Source organism: Leopardus geoffroyi, chromosome B3 (genome assembly GCF_018350155.1).
Source record: "Leopardus geoffroyi isolate Oge1 chromosome B3, O.geoffroyi_Oge1_pat1.0, whole genome shotgun sequence".
In the NCBI taxonomy this organism is placed as follows: Eukaryota; Metazoa; Chordata; class Mammalia; order Carnivora; family Felidae; genus Leopardus; species Leopardus geoffroyi.
The window spans coordinates 30501675-30520183 of record NC_059337.1 but is presented as its reverse complement, the minus strand read 5'-3'; the positions used below and the strand labels follow the sequence as shown (position 1 = coordinate 30520183).

The window sequence follows — 18509 nt, the reverse complement described above, 5'->3', positions numbered from 1 at the left end:
GCTCAAGAGACTGCAGTTTGTAAAAAGGGGGAATGAAAGGGAAAAAACAGTGGTCTACCTGCTATGTGCCAGGCACCGAGCTAGCCACCCCTTTGAACGTGGATTTGCAGTATAAGATAGACCTGGGTTCAAACTCTGATTTTGCAAGGTGTAATAGCTGCATAGCCTTGGGCTCTTTAACCTCGCAAATCTCAGTTTCAACTGTAAAATGGGGAGGATAATGCTTATCATATGGAATTATCAGAAGGCTTAAGTGAGACAATAAAAGCAAAAGCAACTGCCAGGATGATTATTTAAATACAGTGATAGTTGCAAGTTTAGACTTGCATTCTAGAAAGATTGCTCATGTAGTGGTGTGCTGGACAGATGGGGGCGCTAGGGATAGGACAAAGGGGAGACCGGAGCTACCAAGGCCAGGTAAGAGCTACTGCAGGACTAGTTAATAAAGAAGAAAAAGAAACCAAGGAGCTATTGTTGGAGCCTAGAGGGGAGCTGAATGCTGAGGGCCTGACAAAGGTCTGGTCTGGGGATGGCTGCATCTGGGGTATTCTATGAGTAAGGGGATGTGGGGGCAGAGCAGGGAAGAGGGTGAAGAAGAAGGGAGAAGCAAGCAGAATGATTTCAGTTTCTCCTGCTTGACTGGCCAGTGGACCTCTTAACTGAACTGGCAGATACAAGAGAAACTGTGAGTGTGGGGAGACTCTATCATTTTGGACAAATTGAGTTTGAGGATTCCACAGAATGCCAGATGGGGAGGGCCTGAGGGAGTTGGAACCAGATATCAGGAACTCCAGAGAGGAGGGGCCCGGGGACTCAGACCTGAGCTGTGGATGCAGGAGGGACAGCCTAGCTCATGGAGAGGGAATGCCAAGAGTCCAGATGGTGTATGAGGTGGGGGCAGGGAGAGGGAGACTCTGGAAGGTCCCTAAGAATCCAGGTTTAGGCCAGGTGGGAATAATCCAAGATACGGTTCACACAGAACTTTATATAGTCTATTAGAAACTGCATGGGCTTCAGCTATTTTGATTCAGACCCAGAGATTCAGAGCTAGAAGGGAGCACCTAGTCTTTTCTGTATTCAGTACAGGCCAGGCGCTGTGAATAAAGCTGCTTCCTAAGGGGAGAATGCCCAGCAGTAAATGCAGAAAGAGTCATGGAATTAGACAATACCAGCTGTGTAGTGAAGACACAGCCTTATCAGTGGACTTCACAGTTAGTCCGGACACCCTGGTTTTAGGGAAGAAATGGTCTGGAGATGTGACCTAGCTATTGAGGGGATACAGAAGTGGCCTGGTTGGGAATTATACAGTGGAGGTCTTGGTGGAACCCAGCTAAATGTTTTTCCACGATGTCATTGTTCTATGTCAACAGCCCTCCAAGGTATGCAGGGCCCAGTGAAATCCCCATTTTACAGCTGAGAAAAATGAGTCTCCAAGAGATGGAGAGACCTGCCTCCCATCACACCAGTGCCAGCAAGCGGCAGCGGCAGCTATGAGCCCCAGGTCTCCCTGCTCTAACCTCTGTCGGCTGTTTTGGGCCACCTGAGCTGGAGGGAGGCTGGTGGTGAGGGCCAGAGGTGCCTGGGGACTGCGGCCCTCTGGGGTGGGGATGCCGAGAGAGGTACCACTTCAGGTTCAAGTTGCTAGTTTTGCAGGAGTATAAAATTACTGCACAAGTCCCAGAGAATAAACAGAGTTAACACCCCATTAAATACAATGGACTTTCTACGTGAGCTTCAGACGTGCCTAGATTGAAACTAGCTGAGCAGGAGCTGGCCCGTGAGTAAAATGTATCACGCACGCTGCCTTAACACTTTCAAAAAAGAAAAATCCAGCACAGGGAGAAGGAAGCGCCAGCAGCAGCTCTGCAGGCTCAGGGCTGAGGATCCGGTAATGAAGTCTTTCTGGAAGGTAAGAAAGGGCTGTGTGCTGTATGCTATTTTTAAACATGCTGGAGCAGCACATGTATTCCTGCCCTGCACACTTTCTCCAGCAGAGGAGGGGCCCCAGGGGAATGCAGCCAGGAATTTAGATGCTATTTATTGTATTTCCTTTTATCAGTCAAATGATTTTCCTATTTCCCATATAGATAAAGATCTTCTGCTTACAGCTCCGGCTTGTTGACCTTGTCAGGACTGCTGTGCAGTCTGGAAATTGGTCCCAGAGAGAGAAGGGCATTGTTAGGGGGTTGGTTTGTCGGGTTGGGTTTTTCTTCTCCCAGCAGGGAGGAGATCGGTTTACAAAAAAAAAAAAAACATAAACAAATAAGTAAAATAAATAAATAAATTAAAAACCTTCCGAAAAACCCAAAAGTGATTGTTTTGTGCCTTTTTGCAAAACTGCAAGTTTGTCCAAGCAGTTTGGTTCACCAGCCTCCCTACAACCCTCCCCCCCCCCCCCAATGCGTTCACCTCATCTTTCACCAACCCTCTCTCTCTGTCTCTCTCTCCCCGCTGCAGCAGCAAACCCGACCCTGGACCCCCAGCCTGGGACCCACTGCCGTGTTGCTGCCTTGGCAGGAGGTGAGCAGAGGAGGCGGCAGCTCGGTCTCAGCTTGCAAACTGAGCCCGTCTCTCTTGGCTGTGCCAGCTCCGGAGGCCCCTCAGAGATGCCAGTATGCCTGAGTGGGAGCAGTTGCAACTTCCCCTGGGCTGGAAGCCTTGGGAGCCAGCAAGGCCTCGGGAAGCTGCATTCTTGGGCAAGGGCGTGGCCAGAGGACTGCTGATCGGCGGCAGGAGGTCTCTTCTTGGGCAAGCTGCCCTCATTGTCTCGCCTCGCCTGGGCCTGCTGGCCAGGTTCACGGGCAGGAGCAGCACCACTGTTCCTCACCTTCTCCGGAACAGGACCAGAGGATGCTGTAGGAGGCTGGGGTTTCATTATAAATCCTCTTCATTTCTGGCTCGCTCACAACCACAAAACATAAAGACAGCCAGCTAGACGGAGGGAAGCCAGCCCCTTGCAGATTCAACGTTTGAATAGGCAGGAGCTTCAGGCCCTCTTCACACCAGCGCGGGTCGGCTGTGGATTTTAACAGAGCTGCAGGCTTTCTCGAGCCCCCAGGTCCCTCCCAATTGTCATGGTGCTTCCTGTCCGGGACAGCAGAGGGCGCTGGCTCTCCCGACAGCTTACTGTCTCAGGCGGCGCTCCCACACATCTGGAAATGGGCTCTTCCACTCTTACGAAATGTTGGACAAGGATCTGTCCGTGTGAGATGTGCTGGCACCGAGTGAGCAAGCAAGCATACACATCAAGAATTCCACTTTCTCATTAGTTCAGTTTCTCCCTCAAGAGCACTGGTGGAATGTGGGGAATTTGCCTTGCCAGAGCAGCCTGCACATTGGAGTCTTGGGCTTGGTTCAGCCTGGGTGGAATGCTTGGAGGGACCACCTCTGGTCTGAAGCCTTTGCCCTTCCCTCCCACGTGGAGGGGGGAAAAGAAAACAGAAGAGCAGGACCTCCCAGATCTTTCCCCCAGGGGAAGAAAGCTAAGAATGTTTGGCCTTGCCCCTGTGGGCCTCCTGAGGAGAGCAAATGCCCACATTTCCAGGTCCTTGAGAAACAAGATCCAATTCTAAGAAAGCATTTCCAAATTACAAGCGATTAGAAATGCCAATGACATATGCAAACAATGGAGCTGGGAGAGGAGAGACTGCCCGGAGGAAGGCAGATCTGGAGCCAGGGAAGGGACCTGGTTGCTATTCCCAGAATGCTCCCTAGACTTCTACAAGCCGCATGCATTTAAATGTCCACATTTTCCCCGCAGAAACCAGCAATCTGTACTTCTCTTGGCCAAACAACACATCAGTCTAATATGGTGTGGGAGAAACGCATTACATTCTTTTATGAGCAGAATGTTAACATCACCTAGAATCAATATTTATATCCAAGAACACAAGGAACCAGCTTGTTTTGTGCTGCGGCAGGTTTAAGAAAGGGACATCCGGGGGTTGCTGGAAGTTCCCCTTGCTCCTACCCAGAAAGGCATGACCCATGACTCTGGCATCCAAAGGGTTTCCACCTCGAGACCCTGCAATCCTGGGATTGCAAGAGGAAGCCAGAAGCAGCAAGTGGGGCAGGACTTCACAGTGAGGTCCAGGACGGGAGACAATATCCTGTGACAGTTTGGGGGAAGGAGGTTCAGACTTGTATCCTGGCACTTTTCCTATTGCATATCAAAGTGAGAGCAGACACAGCTTAACATAAATCTTAACATGAGAGACTTCTGGGGGCTTGGAAAACAAGGGACTGGGTGAGATGACACTTTCTCTTTCACACTGGTGAGGTTTTTTTGGCCAGGCAATTACCTTCATCTGAGCCAGCCATTGTGACAGTGAAGGAAGCCAAGTCTCCTCCCCTCAGAATGCTGTGTATTCCTCCAGAGGTTTTTGGGAAACTCCATCAAGCTCCTTAGGCTGTTTTGTTCCTTAATGCTGTTTTTATTTTACTGCCTTTAGAAGCCTCTGGGCCTGCAGCCTGGAGTCAGTGTCTTGCTCCTTCTTACATGATTTCACTTTTGCCTGCACCAGAGCATCTAAAATTGTGAACGTCTTCTTCATCTCTTGGACTGAACTGGGGCCTCATTTTGCAGAGCAAGCAGGCCCCACTTGGTTCCCAAATGAGATGCTGAAGGTTACCCCTTTCAACAGTAGCACTTGTCTCTCATTAAATGCCTGGAGCTCATTATGGTATTACTTGCAGAAAAGTCTCCACGGCTTTAATAGGCATGATCTTTAGAAAAGATCCTTTGGCTTATGTATAAGACCAAGACATGATTAATCTTGGCCCCATTTAGCTGGGGTCAGATCTTCAGTCTACAGTGAATCCTCTTTTCGGCATAATCACAATTTACAATTTTCTAAAATTTACAGCCCTTTCCCGTGTCGTTAGCATGTTTAGTTGTTGCAATTCACTTGATTGGTCCTGTTATTTTCATCCAGTTCTGAGAAACAATCAGTAAATATACCAATCATACTTGCTATAAACTCAGCCGTGATATACAGACAAGATTTCACTGTAAGCCACGTGGATGTTTAGCATCTTTACAGATGCAAAGCTCCCCCTGCAGAAATCCCATGCAAGAAACCTGTACTAGTTAAATGCTCTGAACACCTTTAGAGATACTGCCTGATTTAAGCCAACCAGAAAGTGGCACGTGGGTCCAGACGCTGTTCTGGTGTCATGGGCAGAACAAAAGAATAGTCAAAGTTGATAGGAGGGTCAAGGATCAAAGAGTGAAATCTTTAGTCAGGATGGTGTGACTTTTTGCCTGTAGAGCAGTGCCAGAATCTGAGAGGAAGGGGCTGACACTAGGGCCTCCTTATGGGTCTTTAGTAAATGTCACCTCAAGTCCAGACCTATCTTTTAAGCTTTAGAATTGTCAATATAAATACTTGTTTAACACCTACCCTCCTGCATCTGAACTGAACGTGGAACTTGGACTGTGAAAACTGAACGTGGCCGCAAAGACCTCTGATTTGTGGACACTCCTGCCTGTTCCAGTCTGCTCCTCCCCCAGGCTTTCCATACCAAGAAATGGCGCCCCTATGGATCTGTTTGAGATTCCTGCACAGCTGCTCTCTCTCCTCCCTTCTTCCCACCTCTAGCTGTCATTCATCTTGTCCATTCTACTGCCCACTGAGCTTCATGGCATCCTCTCCTCCCATCCCTTCTTTTTCCAAGTCCCATCTTGAGGGTCACTTCCTAAAGAGGCTTTCCCTGACCCCACAGTCTAAAACAGGTCCCTACTCCCTGCCAGCACACTCTCGAGAACCACCACTCTCTTCCTGCATTTGATCCCCGCAGTTAATATCCTATGGACTCAGCTTTTCTTATTCATGTTTCCTCCACCAGACAGTAAGCTCCACAAAAGCAAGAACCATTCTGTTCTGTTGAGTCTGCCACAGAGGGTAGTAAATATAGGCTGAACTACTTAATGAAATTATACTGCAATCTGGGAAGCTGCTGAGAGGGGGTATGATGCTACTTTAAAGGTTTATGCCTTCCTGATGAACCTGTCTGGCCAGACCCCATGTTACTCCCAAATTCCTCTTTGAGGAGTCCCTCACTGAGGGTTGGGAGAAACCGAGTCAAATTCCCAAATGTCTCTCTAATCTGCTTCTTCACCATTTCTACTACAGACTCTTCTTACTTTTGGTCTGAGTGTTTTAACAGTTTCCTAATCAGCCTCTCTCCTTACTGCTTTGAATTCAGGAGTCCAGCAAGGACTAAGAACTGCAAACATGAACAGGGGGAAATGCTTCTTGACTTTCATAAACCTCTAACTGAAATTGTGCACTTTGATTTTAAATGTGGGCAACAAACCCCAGCAGGACCTGTGAGTTTGCCCCCAACAGAATCACATATGTTTTTACATCACATTACAGCTGTTGCAGATATTGAAATACAATTTCTGGCCATTAGTGTTTTAAAGTTACGGTAGTTATTAGAGCTGCTGCTAGATTATATTATTTAATCCTTTATTAAGAAATACAAATATTCTGGGGTGCTTGGGTTGAGCGTCTGGCTTTAGCTCAGATCTCACAGCTCATGAGTTCGAGCCCTGCATCTGGCTCACTGTTGTCAGTGCAGAGCCCGCTTCAGATCCTCTGTTTCCCCACACCTCTGCTTCTACCCCACTCATACTCTCTCTCAAAAATAAATAAACATTAAAAAAAGAAATACAAATATTCCTATGTAACTCATTTTTAATATTCTGACAGCTAGATTTCAATATAGTTAATTTCCTTAGTAATCCTATGTATTTCAGCTTCTGCACTTAAAAACATTATTTTGAGAAGCATTCACAGCCTTCACAAGATTGCCAAAAGGGTTTGTGGCAGGGTCACCTGGGTGCTTCAGTTGGTTAAGTGTCTGACTTCGGCTCAGGTCATGATCTCACGGTTTGTGGGCTTCAGCCCCAGGTCAGGCTTTACACGAACAGCTAGGAGCCTGGAGCCTGTTTCGGATTCTTTGTTTCCCCCTGTCTCTCTGCCCCTCCCTAGCCTGTGCTCTCTCTTTCTCAAAAATTAATAAACTTAAAAAACTTTCCATTTTTATTTATTTTTTAAATCAATACCCTGGATTTGTGTTCCAAAAATTACTTGAGTACAGCAAAAATGCACTCATAGCTCCAGTTCTATTTTTAGCTTTTTTTAAAGAACTACAGCTGACCCTTGAACAATGCCAGGGGTTAGAGGCACCCTCCCCGCGCCCCGTCCCCCCCCCCCCGCGCCGCCCCGACCCGCTGCCCCTGTGCAGTTGAATATCCACTGTGACTTCCCAAAAACTTTACTGATAGCCTACTATTAGCCTACTGGAAGCCTTACCGATAACACAAATAGTCAATTAACACATTTTGTATGTTATATATAATATACACTATACTGTTATAATCAAGTAAGCCAGAGAAAAGAAAATGTTAAGAAAATCATAAGGAAGAGAAAATACATTTACTGTACTGTACTGTATTTATTGAAAAAAATCCACACAGTTCAAACCTATGTTGTTCAAGGGTCAATTGTACTTTCTATTTATTTATCTATTTATTTATTTGTAATGTTTATTTGAGAGATAACACGAGTGGGGGAGGGGCAGAGAGAGGGGGGCACAAAGGATCTGAAGCACAGAGCCCAGTGTGGGGCTCAAACTCACAGAAACCGTGAGTTCATGACCTGAGCTAAAGTTGGACGCTTAACCAACTGAGCCACCCAGGTGGCCCTCTATTTTTTTAAAGTTTATTTATTTATTTATTTAGAGAAAGAGAGAGAGAACACTCAGGGGAGGGGCAGAGAGAGAGGGAGAGAGAATCTCAAGCAGTCTCCGCACTGCCCGTGCAGAGCCCCGTGTGGGGCTTGAACTCACAAACTATGAGATAATGACCTGAGCTGAAATCAAGAGTCAGATGCTTAACCAACGGAGCCACCCAGGTGCCCCTCAACTGTACTTTCTTTAAGGCCTACCTCAAAATGTTATCTTGGTAAAGTTTTTTGTCCTCTTCCAAGCACAACCATTGAATCCTTCCTTTATATATTCCAGAACAGTTTGCTTACAGCCATTTGATAATTTCTCAGATCCTCTTGTAGTTAGCTTGGTGTTTACTCTTTGTTATATCGTGAAGTTCTTGAGGAGACGAAAGTCCTCAACTTTATAGCCAAAACACATAGTATATACTTGGAAAATGTTCGAATGAATGACTATACTTAAAATATTTGTTTTCCCTTGGGGCACCTGGGTGGTTCAGTCGGTTAAACGTCTGATTTCGGCTCAGGTCATTATCTCACGGTCCGTGAGTTCGAGCCCCGCGTTGGGCTCTGTGCTGACAGCTCAGAGCCTGGAGTCTGCTTCAGATTCTGTGTCTCCCTCTTTCTGCTCCTCCCCCGCTCGTGCTCTCTTTCTCTCTCTCTCTTCAAAAATAAATAAAAACATTAAAAAAAATATATTTGTTTTCCCAAGGGATGAGTAAAATCCGTAAGGACCACACCAGTTTGTCCTTAAAAACAAGAACTTCTTTTGATAAATTAAGTCCAGTTAAAAAATCCAGCAGCCCCAAGAACAATAGATTATCATCTTACATTCCACTGCCTGGACCCAGCTGCCTTTAGTTAATTTCTATCCTTGAAGATAGCAAAGCACCCCCGGCAGGAACCCATTTGCTGAGTCCATAAACCTTTTGGCTGTATCACTGATGTCTTCTCACATTACCCCTCTTTGAATGATGCCAAATATGTATCGGCCAAGTCTCTTTCAAGCAGACGCTTTCCATTACTTGCCCCAGGATTTTCTAACCATCAGGTTACGGTATGATTTTTATATCCTAGAACATTCAGCTATTTTACGCCAAACTTTAACAAATGCAAATGCAAGGTTTGAAAAATTCTTTTCCTAAGGAGCTTGAAGAATTAAAAAGGAGACCATTCCTTAATTTCATAGTTCAACAGCTCGAGTGGATCTTCGTATGTGCGTGTGCACTGAGGCTGGAAGGAATGTTAGCAAACACTGATCTGAAGTTAGAATCTGAAGGAACCACAGACTTTTAAGAGCTGAAAGGAAATTTTTAATGGATAGCAGAGAGATGTAAGTGTCTTGCACAGGGTCTAATCTGCTGGTTGACTCTCAGATTTAGCAGGTCCTACACAGAACTTTTGCTTTCTCCTCCATGATGTTCAATCCTTATGTCTTAGGCAATGGCACTTCTATTCACTACCCAGTTGCTCAAGCCAAAAAAATCTAGGCAGTTATCTATTTTTTTTAAAGTTTATGTATATATTTTGAGAGAAAGAGATTGCATGTGGGCAGGGGAGGGGCAGAAAGAGGGAGAGAAAGAGTCCCAAGCAAACTCCGTGCTATCAGTGCAGAGCCTGACTTGGAGCTCGAACTCAGGAACTGTGAGACCATTACCTGAGCCGAAATTAAGAGTCAGACGCTTAACTCACTGAGCCATCCAGGTGCCCCCATCTGCTCTTTTCTGCTCTCTAGGCCAAGCTATTGTCACTTTCCCCCTGGATTCCTGTGCCAATCTTCTGATTGGTCTGATTCTTCTCTTGCCTCCCCAGTTCTGTACACAGCAGCCAGAATGATGCTTGAACAATATAAATCAGGTCACTTACTTGTGTAGAGCTCTCTTCACACTACACTTAGAATACAATTTAAACTCTTTAGCACACCTTACAAGGCTCTAACATGATCTCATTATTGCCTACTGGGCAACTTCAAAGCCACTCCACCTCTCATTTACTCCGTTTCAGCCTTATGGGTTTCTTCCTTGAAATCCTAGAGCTCATCCCTGACTCAGGACTTTGGCCTTTCTATTCCCTAAATCCTTACAGGGCTGGCTGTTTGGAATCAACCTGGTCTGTCTTGAAACTTTCTTTTTTCACAGAATCCTTTCCTCTATCTTAGTTTGTAGCATTTCACCTTGTCTTGGCAACTAGCTGAGGGGAGTCTGTTAGGTTATTTGTTTATAGTCTCTTTCCCCCAGCAGGATATAAACTCCATGGGGACAGGGACCTAGGATATCTCCTGACACAAGAGAGACATTCAACAAACGTTGGATGATTCGGTCTAGTTCTCGTTCTCAGCCCCACCATGCTATGCTGCTGCTTTGAACTCATGGCAGTCTCCTTAAATACCTCTAAGACAGTCTGGCTACAGAGGAAAGTGGGGTCAGAACTATCTGGGTATGAATCCTTTGTCTCTTCCTAGGTGTACAACTGTGCAAACTGCTTACCATCTTTGAGTCTTAATTTGCTTACCTGCAAAGTGGGTACAGTAGTCCTACTCTATAAGGTTGTGGGAAGAATTCAATGACATAATTTATACAAAAAGCAGAGCAGAGTGTTTGGTCTATGGTATGTTCAGTTGTTCTCATTTCCCTGGAGTCTTTCACAAAATATTATAGTTAACATGTAGGTGTTTATTCTGTGATAGGTACTAAGAGTTTTACATGGATTAACTAATTTAACCCGTATAAAATCTACACAAAAGAAACTATAAATATCCCTGTGTAACAGATGAGAAAACTGACTAGTTTAAGCAACTTGCCTAAAGTTACACAGTAGAAAACTGCAAAGCTCAGGAAACGGGAACCCAGCAATTCCGTCCAATTTCAGACGCAGTGAAACCGTCACGGACTGTCTTTATTTTGACCCCTCGGAAAGAAACATATTTTACATTCTAACCTAGCACATGTGTATAAACTAAAAGGGGGAAAAAGTTTCACAAAATAGTACTTACCTTACTATACGTAGTGCATTCTGACAGTTTCTCTTCATTTTACTAAAAAAAAAAAATGCTTTTAACCAACTTGATTTAATGGCCTATTAAGTTGAAAGCACACTTTCAAAACCATTCGTCGAAGTTACGATTAATCCAACTACTCTTATTTTCAGCTATCTCAAACTCTACTAGAAAAACTCTGATGGTTATCAGTTGGACTTTTATATTTCATTTATGTTTCAGATAAAGGCTTTATTAGTGAAGATGCTGATCCCTCAAGACTCAGATCTATTCCCCATTGCCAACCCTCTTGCTATCACAGAAAAACCATCTCATCAGGTGAGATCAAGCAATTCTTTTACTCTCCAAAAATTATTTACCTCTATTAAAGCTCTTAATACAAGGTGCCCCATTAGAATTATTTATGCACAGTTTCTCTCTGTGGACACACATTCCCATAAAAACTAAACTGAAATGGTTTCTGGATGAGGGGATGACTGGACAGGAACATTTCACCTGCTCCGACTCTCAATCTTTATCCCTTTATGAGCTGCCATGTGAGCTAGTGTTTATTTCTACAGATACTGTGAAGCATATTTCTTAAGTGCAGGCTATGTGTCAAAAGGCAAATAAATGAAACAAAGAAAAAGCCCTTGCCTTGGAACTCTCAGTTGCAAGGCAGGAAATTCTTTCAGAGGGCAGGAAGTAGCTGTGAGCTTTTCCGCCAAGTAATGCTTCAATTTCCCCTCCTTTAGGAAAAGATTATCCTGGTGTTGTTTTAATCCAGCAGATGCTGCAGTTAGAGAAAGGGAACAAACAACTGGGGGAAATATTACCACCTGTTTATGTTGACTTTTACCAAAGAGGACTGGCTGCCAGCTGTGGAAGGCTAAGGGAGAAAGAAGCTAAGGTGGGAATAGGAAAGGCTAACTCAGACTGTAGTTAGTTTTCAGGTTTTTGGCTGTGTAGTGGGGGGAAAAAAGTCCCTAGGAAGTATATATGGCCATTCTCAGATGGCCAAGAGGCAAAGGCAATGTAATGCATCTTGCTCACTAATAGAGCAGGGCTGGCTTTAGAGTTTTAGAACATGCATGGAATAACACCTGCTAGTTGCTTACTCTGTATTCACTTTCTTCTTTAAGTGACTAAAACTCATGTGTCATCGGGGGAAGTACTGTCCATGGAAAGATGACATTTCTTTGCCTCCTTTATAGTTCGATGCTGTCATGTGACTGAGTTCTGGAAATGTTGAGTGTGATTTCCAGGAAGACTCTTTAAAGGGTGCTGACTCAGCTGGGTTTGCCCACTTTGCCCTTGCCCTCTTCTCTTCTTCATGCTGCCAGGAAATTTCAAATGATGGCTGATTGTCAAGTGGCTGTTTTGGACCACAAGGTGACCCTGAGAAAGGAACCATGTTGTGGTGCGGACAGGAGCCATCATCATGGTCTGGGACTGTCAACCTTTGGAATACTTTTCCATGAGAGAGACACATTTCTTGTTCAAGTTTCTGCTTATGTGAGCTTAAGTGCACGGTCAAGCCCGATCCTGAGTTACCTCAAGAATTCTTGGCACTCATGTAACAAAATCTTCCTGTCCTCCAAAGCATGGACAATTCTGTTCCCTAATTCCGTCTTTCTAACAACAGTGTAAGAGAGCTGTGAGGCATGTGTTCTGTCAGAAGAGGAAACTCGGGCTGGGAAAAAGCAAGTCCTACCCAATACGACACAACTGGCTACTTGGAAGAGTAGCAGGCTTTGAAAACCAGGTTACGTCATCCTTAGGATTTTAAAAGCATGGTGGAAATGGGTGACAGATTTCCTTTAAAAATGATTTTGATTGGTTAAGGAGTGGTTATTTTTAAAAGCAAGCATCTAAGGATAACTCCTCTCTTCATCAGACTTCTTTCAAGTTGCCTCCAGAATACTACTGCTACATTAACATGAATTACAACTCACTGTATTGTTATACATACATTAAAAGAGTTGAACTCTAGGACACATTTTGAATAAGCAATTAGTAAAATGAATGTGTTAATGCTTTAAAAGCATAACAGTCTTGATGATTAACGTAGAGTTGACACAGTCTTTAAGATGAAAAGGCGGAGGTAGGTCTTTTTTTCATCACAATGCAGGGAAAACGGAATGAGGTGATGGATTCCACGTAGAAAAGTTTTAATGAGGCAAGTGTCAAGCAAGCATATCAACTTCTTCAAAAACAAAGAAAATCTAAAAGTTTAATTACAAAAACACTTGTACAGAAAACTTGGCATTTTAACAGTTCCAAACACATGTACACAATTTTTTTTTTCTAAAATTTAATGTTGTCAGAAATAAAACACTTTGTCTTAACTTTCCTCAGCTGCTCCTTGGGTTTTAATTAAAGAAAAAAAGAAATGTGTAACACTGAATAGGCCACAACTAATTTCTTGAGAAGAACATGTAAGTGTGCAGGAATAGCTACTGGTTTATTGGGAAACATGAATTAAGTACCGCGTTAGTCTGTAACCTCATTCACCCCCTCCTGGGGGGGGGGCCGTAACACAGACCTGCTTTACAGAGTCTGACAGTTTTATGGCAGCTGAATCCCAGCCACCAGAGTCAGGTGTGTAGATACTGAGACAGCCGGGATTTCAAAAGCAGGTTGTGTATTTTGTGACAATGGTTTTACACTGTAGTTCTCTCCCAAGATCTGGGACATTCCTGAATATGCAAAGGTTTCAAATCAATGTCAGATGTCCTATCTACAGTTGGGAGAATGATGATCTTTGAACCAATCTTTGGACCAAGGTGCAGTCTTTCCGGTCAACAGCACTGCTAACAAAGGTGCACAAAACTGACACAAAGGAGAAAGAGACAAGTATCAGGAGGAAAGAAGAAAGGAGACAAAGTGTCTGGCAGAAGGCAAGTGCAAACTTCCAGAACTGGCTTGGCTGTCCTTCTGCCACACACACGGTGTTCTAGCTTGGACTGAGCAGGCGAGGGGTCTGAGAGAAGTGACAGGAACAGCAGGCGAGGGCAGAAAAACAGGAAAATACAGAAAAGCAAGCTAGGTTTATAGCAACAAGGAACGATGGGCTCTTATTCTAGGAAGTTGTCAAGTGGTTGTATGTAGGCTGCAGTGCACGGAAATTTGACGTGTGCTCACATAACATTTTGCAAAAAGGTTGTTTTGTTGTTATTTTTTTTCCTTTGGGCTAATAAAGAAATCAGGTAGGGAGATGCTGAGAAGACAGGATGGGGCAGCAACACGACAGGGGGTTTCTGGCTTGCACCCTGGCTTATGAGCAGATTGTGAGGGGGACACATTTCCACCTGCTTCAGTGGCACGGTGCCTAGACAATGGGCTCAGCATGCCCCACTTTGGTTCCAAAGATCTCAGCTGCAACTGTCAGCCTTGTGCTCTAGAGCATCAAAACAAAACAAAACAAAACCAAACCCTGAGGTGAGAATCAGAAACCTCTCTCCCCTTGTGGTGTTAAAAAAATCACTTACTGAGAGGGGAAAAGGAAGGGAATCCCGTCCTTTTGACATAGATTTTGCAGTTGTGGCTACAGAGGAAAGACAAATTCCTCTGTGCCCTTGTTTGTCAGCTCAAGAGACTATTTTGAACATTTCCACCTATCCCCACCGGAGCATCAGTACACCTAAAGCAGACAGGGATTCCCTCAGTTTTCCCTCATGATTAGACTTTGGGTTTTTTTTTTTTTTTTTTTTTTTTTTTTTTTCCTTTTCTCCAATCCCAAATCAGAAACGACTTTCCCCATTCTCTCCTGTTTACCAGTGACCTTTTCCTCAGCAAAAATGCTCCACAAGACACTGCCAACAGATGGGAACAGAAGAGCCTTGCTGGGGCTGGGACACCGTGTATGTGCAGGAGCAATGCTTAGAAAACAGCAGGCAGTACCAAGGAGGAAGGAAAGAGCATTCTCCTTCAGGGCAGCAATCACAAAGCCTCGATGAGGGCTGGCACCCACTGAGCGCCATGTGGGGTAAGAAACACAGCCTGCTCCACAGGACGCTGTCAACAAGAAGCTCCTTTCTGTGGAGTCACAGCAGGACAATGATGGGAGAAGCCTGGGCCTGTCCAATGAGAGAAACTCTCCTTCAGAGCCAGCTGAGCAACAAAGCCCAGAGGTCAGAAAATGGAGATGTATAACTTGGTGGGGGTGAAGGAAATAAAAAATAACCCCCAAAGGCATTACAAAAAAAAAGTGACAGCTAGGTAAGAAAACTGGAGCCACAGATAAAAGGGTCCCATCTGAAGGGGAACAATGAGAAGGTTTCCTTTCTGCTGCAGAAGATGTCAGTGTCAGGGTTGCCCGGTCAGCAGAATATCCGCAGACCCACTTGATCAGAAATGCAGATGACAGGAAACTGAAGACTTGGGAGAGCGGCTGTACGCTTTCAAAGCTGCACAAGGCCGGTTCCACAGGAAGAGTGCATCCATGTTCCTCTGGCTGCTCCCTCACATGGCTTCCCGGGGTGAAGGCATTTAGCTCCTAACTGACAGTTCTTCCCCAAGCAGAGCAATCTGTGCCCCCTCTCTGCCTCCGCTCAGTTCAAATTTCCATGGATGGCTTCTCATTCCTCACAAGTAAAACCACTCACAGAACACCACGGAGCTCTAAGACCTGTAGAACCGGAGGGAGAAAACAATGAAGATACCGAAAAGGTGAGCACTGATCAGAAAGGGTTAGAGCTATGGGTTAGAAAAAAACAAATACTCTCTTCTATTTTGGGGAGGGCTATGACGAGGAGCAGGGTTCAGGTAAACAAGAGTGCATGAAGCTGCAAGCAGACAACCTCCCTGAGATGTCTGAGATCACATTTCAATGAAGAACATGGTTCAGTTCCAGTTCAGCAACAGTGGGGAGGTAGGAAAATCGTCAGCTGAACACAGAAAAGCAACTATCGGGGCCAAATCTGATGATGGAAAATTAGTACTCCATTTTAGACCAAAGAATGTATAATCAATCAAAACCAATTTTCTTCAAGTATAAATCTAAAAACTTTGGCATATATATAGAAATGTATTGTGTGCACAGGATCAATAAATTTTCTTACATTGCTAAAAATGCAATCGCATAAGAAAGGGCTTTTTTTCCTTCAATTCCTCAAAGAGCCAAACATTTTTCATTTGGTTAAACTGAAATCAAGCAACATATGGATTTTGACAGCTTATGTAACATGGTCACCTCTCAATGTGAAACTGCCCCCATGGTTTCCTCCCAGCCCTACTTTTTTTCTAGGTTAGATACAGAGAAAGGTGACAACTAGGGCAAGTCTTCCACTATATGTGCATAAAAATAATTTTTAAATGGGCTGACCAAATTTTTATAACATTTAATCACTGGATTGTAAGTTTTTCTATTTACCTCCTATTTATCTTAACACTTGTATTCCAAGGTTTTTGGTGCCTTCCCCTAATACCTGCCCCCACCTCCTTATAGCAATGTTTTAGAAACCCCACTGAACTAGAATTTGGGTATACTGTTCTAGTCCTGGATTCTGCACTCTTCTACTTAGGTATTTTCAGGCAAGAAATTTCACCTCTCTGTGACTCAGTTTCTTCCTATGTAAAATGTTGGGATTTCTAAAGGTCCCTCCCAGCTCTAATATGCTCTTCTAAAACTGTAGAACACTGGCTTCCCTTCACTCACTGGCTCCTATAGTGGATGAAACCTTTGCCAAGCTCATGTCAGAGTAATTAATTGCACCACGAATGCTGGGGACATCAGGCCTAGCTGTCTGTACATATCTGTATAATGAGGCCAAGCTAGTATTAATCACAGTCTTTATAATTGTTTCATTTGACAGTTTTGAGGGGTGTGGGGAACTATCTACTCTTAGTTATGTTTGCATGGCTGGATTGTAAGAATCTGTAGTAATAAAATGGTTCGTATTTCAGGTACATTCTAGGTTTTCAAAGATACCTCAGAGAATGGATACTACAGTTTATATCCTCAGGATGGGTAAGGCTTTACGAGAGTCTTCTCACTGGCAAAATGCTCAAAATAGAAAACCACTTTTGGCTCAAAACTTGCAATAAATGCCCTATACCTATGTGAGGAGACACCATATTATCAATCACTGTGTTGTTTCACAGTCTTCCACACTGTTTGTCCCGGCTCTCTCTTTTCAAGCCTACAAGAGTGCTAATTGAAAACACTGTGTGAAAATGAGAAGGATGATGAGCTCCAGAAAATCCCAGGCCTAGATTTACAAGCTGTTCCCTTCGCAAACAGCAGCAGTAATGCCACTTCTTTATTCTGTAGGGAGTCCAGTCGTCTCTTAGAAGTATGGTCGGTTCCATCTGGCTACACACTAGACGGTAATCCAGGACGGTAATCCTTTCCCCATCAGGGCACAGGAGAGGCTAACATATCCTGCATTGTCTCACACAGTTACCATCCAATGGCATGGCCGAGGAGGATAGAGACTACTGCTTTTGTCTCTGCTAGCAGATGTTGCCTCATTAGACAAGAATCATGGGTTTTATTAATTATTTATTCTTATACATTTTGCTCAAGGCCCAAGCCATGCTACAATATGAACGTGTGTATGAGTGTGCTCACGTACCTGCAGGACAAATAAATAAAGATTCAAAACCATGACTGGCCAGTGTAAGAAGCCTATCCTGCTGTCCCCTCTTGTTTTTGGATCCATATATGGCCACCTCATCATATGGTGCTAGGATTTCCACAGTTTCTACGTTTGCAGGAATGGGCCTGCAGACCAAAGGGTTGTCAATTCTGTGGGATGGCACACTACAGGGCACCCTAGCTCTAGGAATTTAAGTGAACACCTACGAGTTCTATTTAAGAAATGACAGCTGATGACTGACCATTCATACCAAAAAGTTTATACGGACAGACTTTCTGGAAATGTGTTTTTTTTTTTCTTCTCTAAGAGGAACTACTACTAGTCATTTGTTGAATATATATATATTTTTTTAATTTTTTTTTTTTTCAACGTTTATTCATTTTTGGGACAGAGAGAGACAGAGCATGAATGGGGGAGGGGCAGAGAGAGAGGGAAACACAGAATCGGAAACAGGCTCCAGGCTCTGGGCCATCAGCCCAGAGCCCGACGCGGGGCTCGAACTCACGGACCGCGAGATCGTGACCTGGCTGAAGTCGGACGCCCAACCGACTGCGCCACCCAGGCGCCCCTGTTGAATATATTTTTAAAGGGCTTATTTTCTCTCTCCTCTCTTTTTTGCTTATTGAGAGTTTGGTTTTTAAATCTACTTAAAGTCTTTTTATTTTCTTATTTTATTTAAGTAATCTCAACACCCAATGTGGGGCTGGAACTCACAATTCTGAGATCAAGATTCAAGTGCTCTTCTAACTGAGCCAGCCAGGTGCCCCCCTGCCCCACCCCTGCCTTTAAACTCTAAATCTGTTTAGGGGCACCTGGGTGGCTCAGTCAGTTAAGTGTCCGACTTCGGCTCAGGTCATGATCTCACAGTTCGTGAGTTCAAGCCCTGTGTTGGGCTCTGTGCTGACAGCTCAGAGCCTGGAGCCTGCTTCAGATTCTGTGTCTCCCCCTCTCTCTCTGCTCCTCCCTGCTCACACTCTGTTTCTCTCTCTCTCAAAAATAAATAAACATTAAAAAAAAAATTTAAACTCTAAATCTGTTTAAACAGGGCAATAGCTGTTTCACTGTAGGGATAGTTCATATTAACATTTAACATACAAATAGTTACTCTGATATTGAGTGGTGAATAAAAAGCTTCTTATTCATGTAGATTTTATATACATACAATGTCTCAGCGATTGCTGTTGTAGGTTACCATGA

At 44.2% G+C, this 18509-nt stretch overlaps 1 protein-coding gene across 7 annotated transcripts in view; it reads right to left on the bottom strand.

Annotated features, from left to right (window-relative positions):
- Window positions 1-12860: 12860 nt before the first annotated feature.
- Window positions 12861-18509, bottom strand: part of HMG20A (high mobility group 20A) — a 68335-nt gene continuing 62686 nt past the window's right edge. For all 7 annotated transcript variants that reach the window (XM_045449003.1, XM_045449000.1, XM_045448999.1 and 4 more), the window contains one exon: window positions 12861-15340. The gene's annotated coding sequence lies outside the window, so the exon portion shown is untranslated. The remainder of the gene's footprint in view (window positions 15341-18509) is intronic.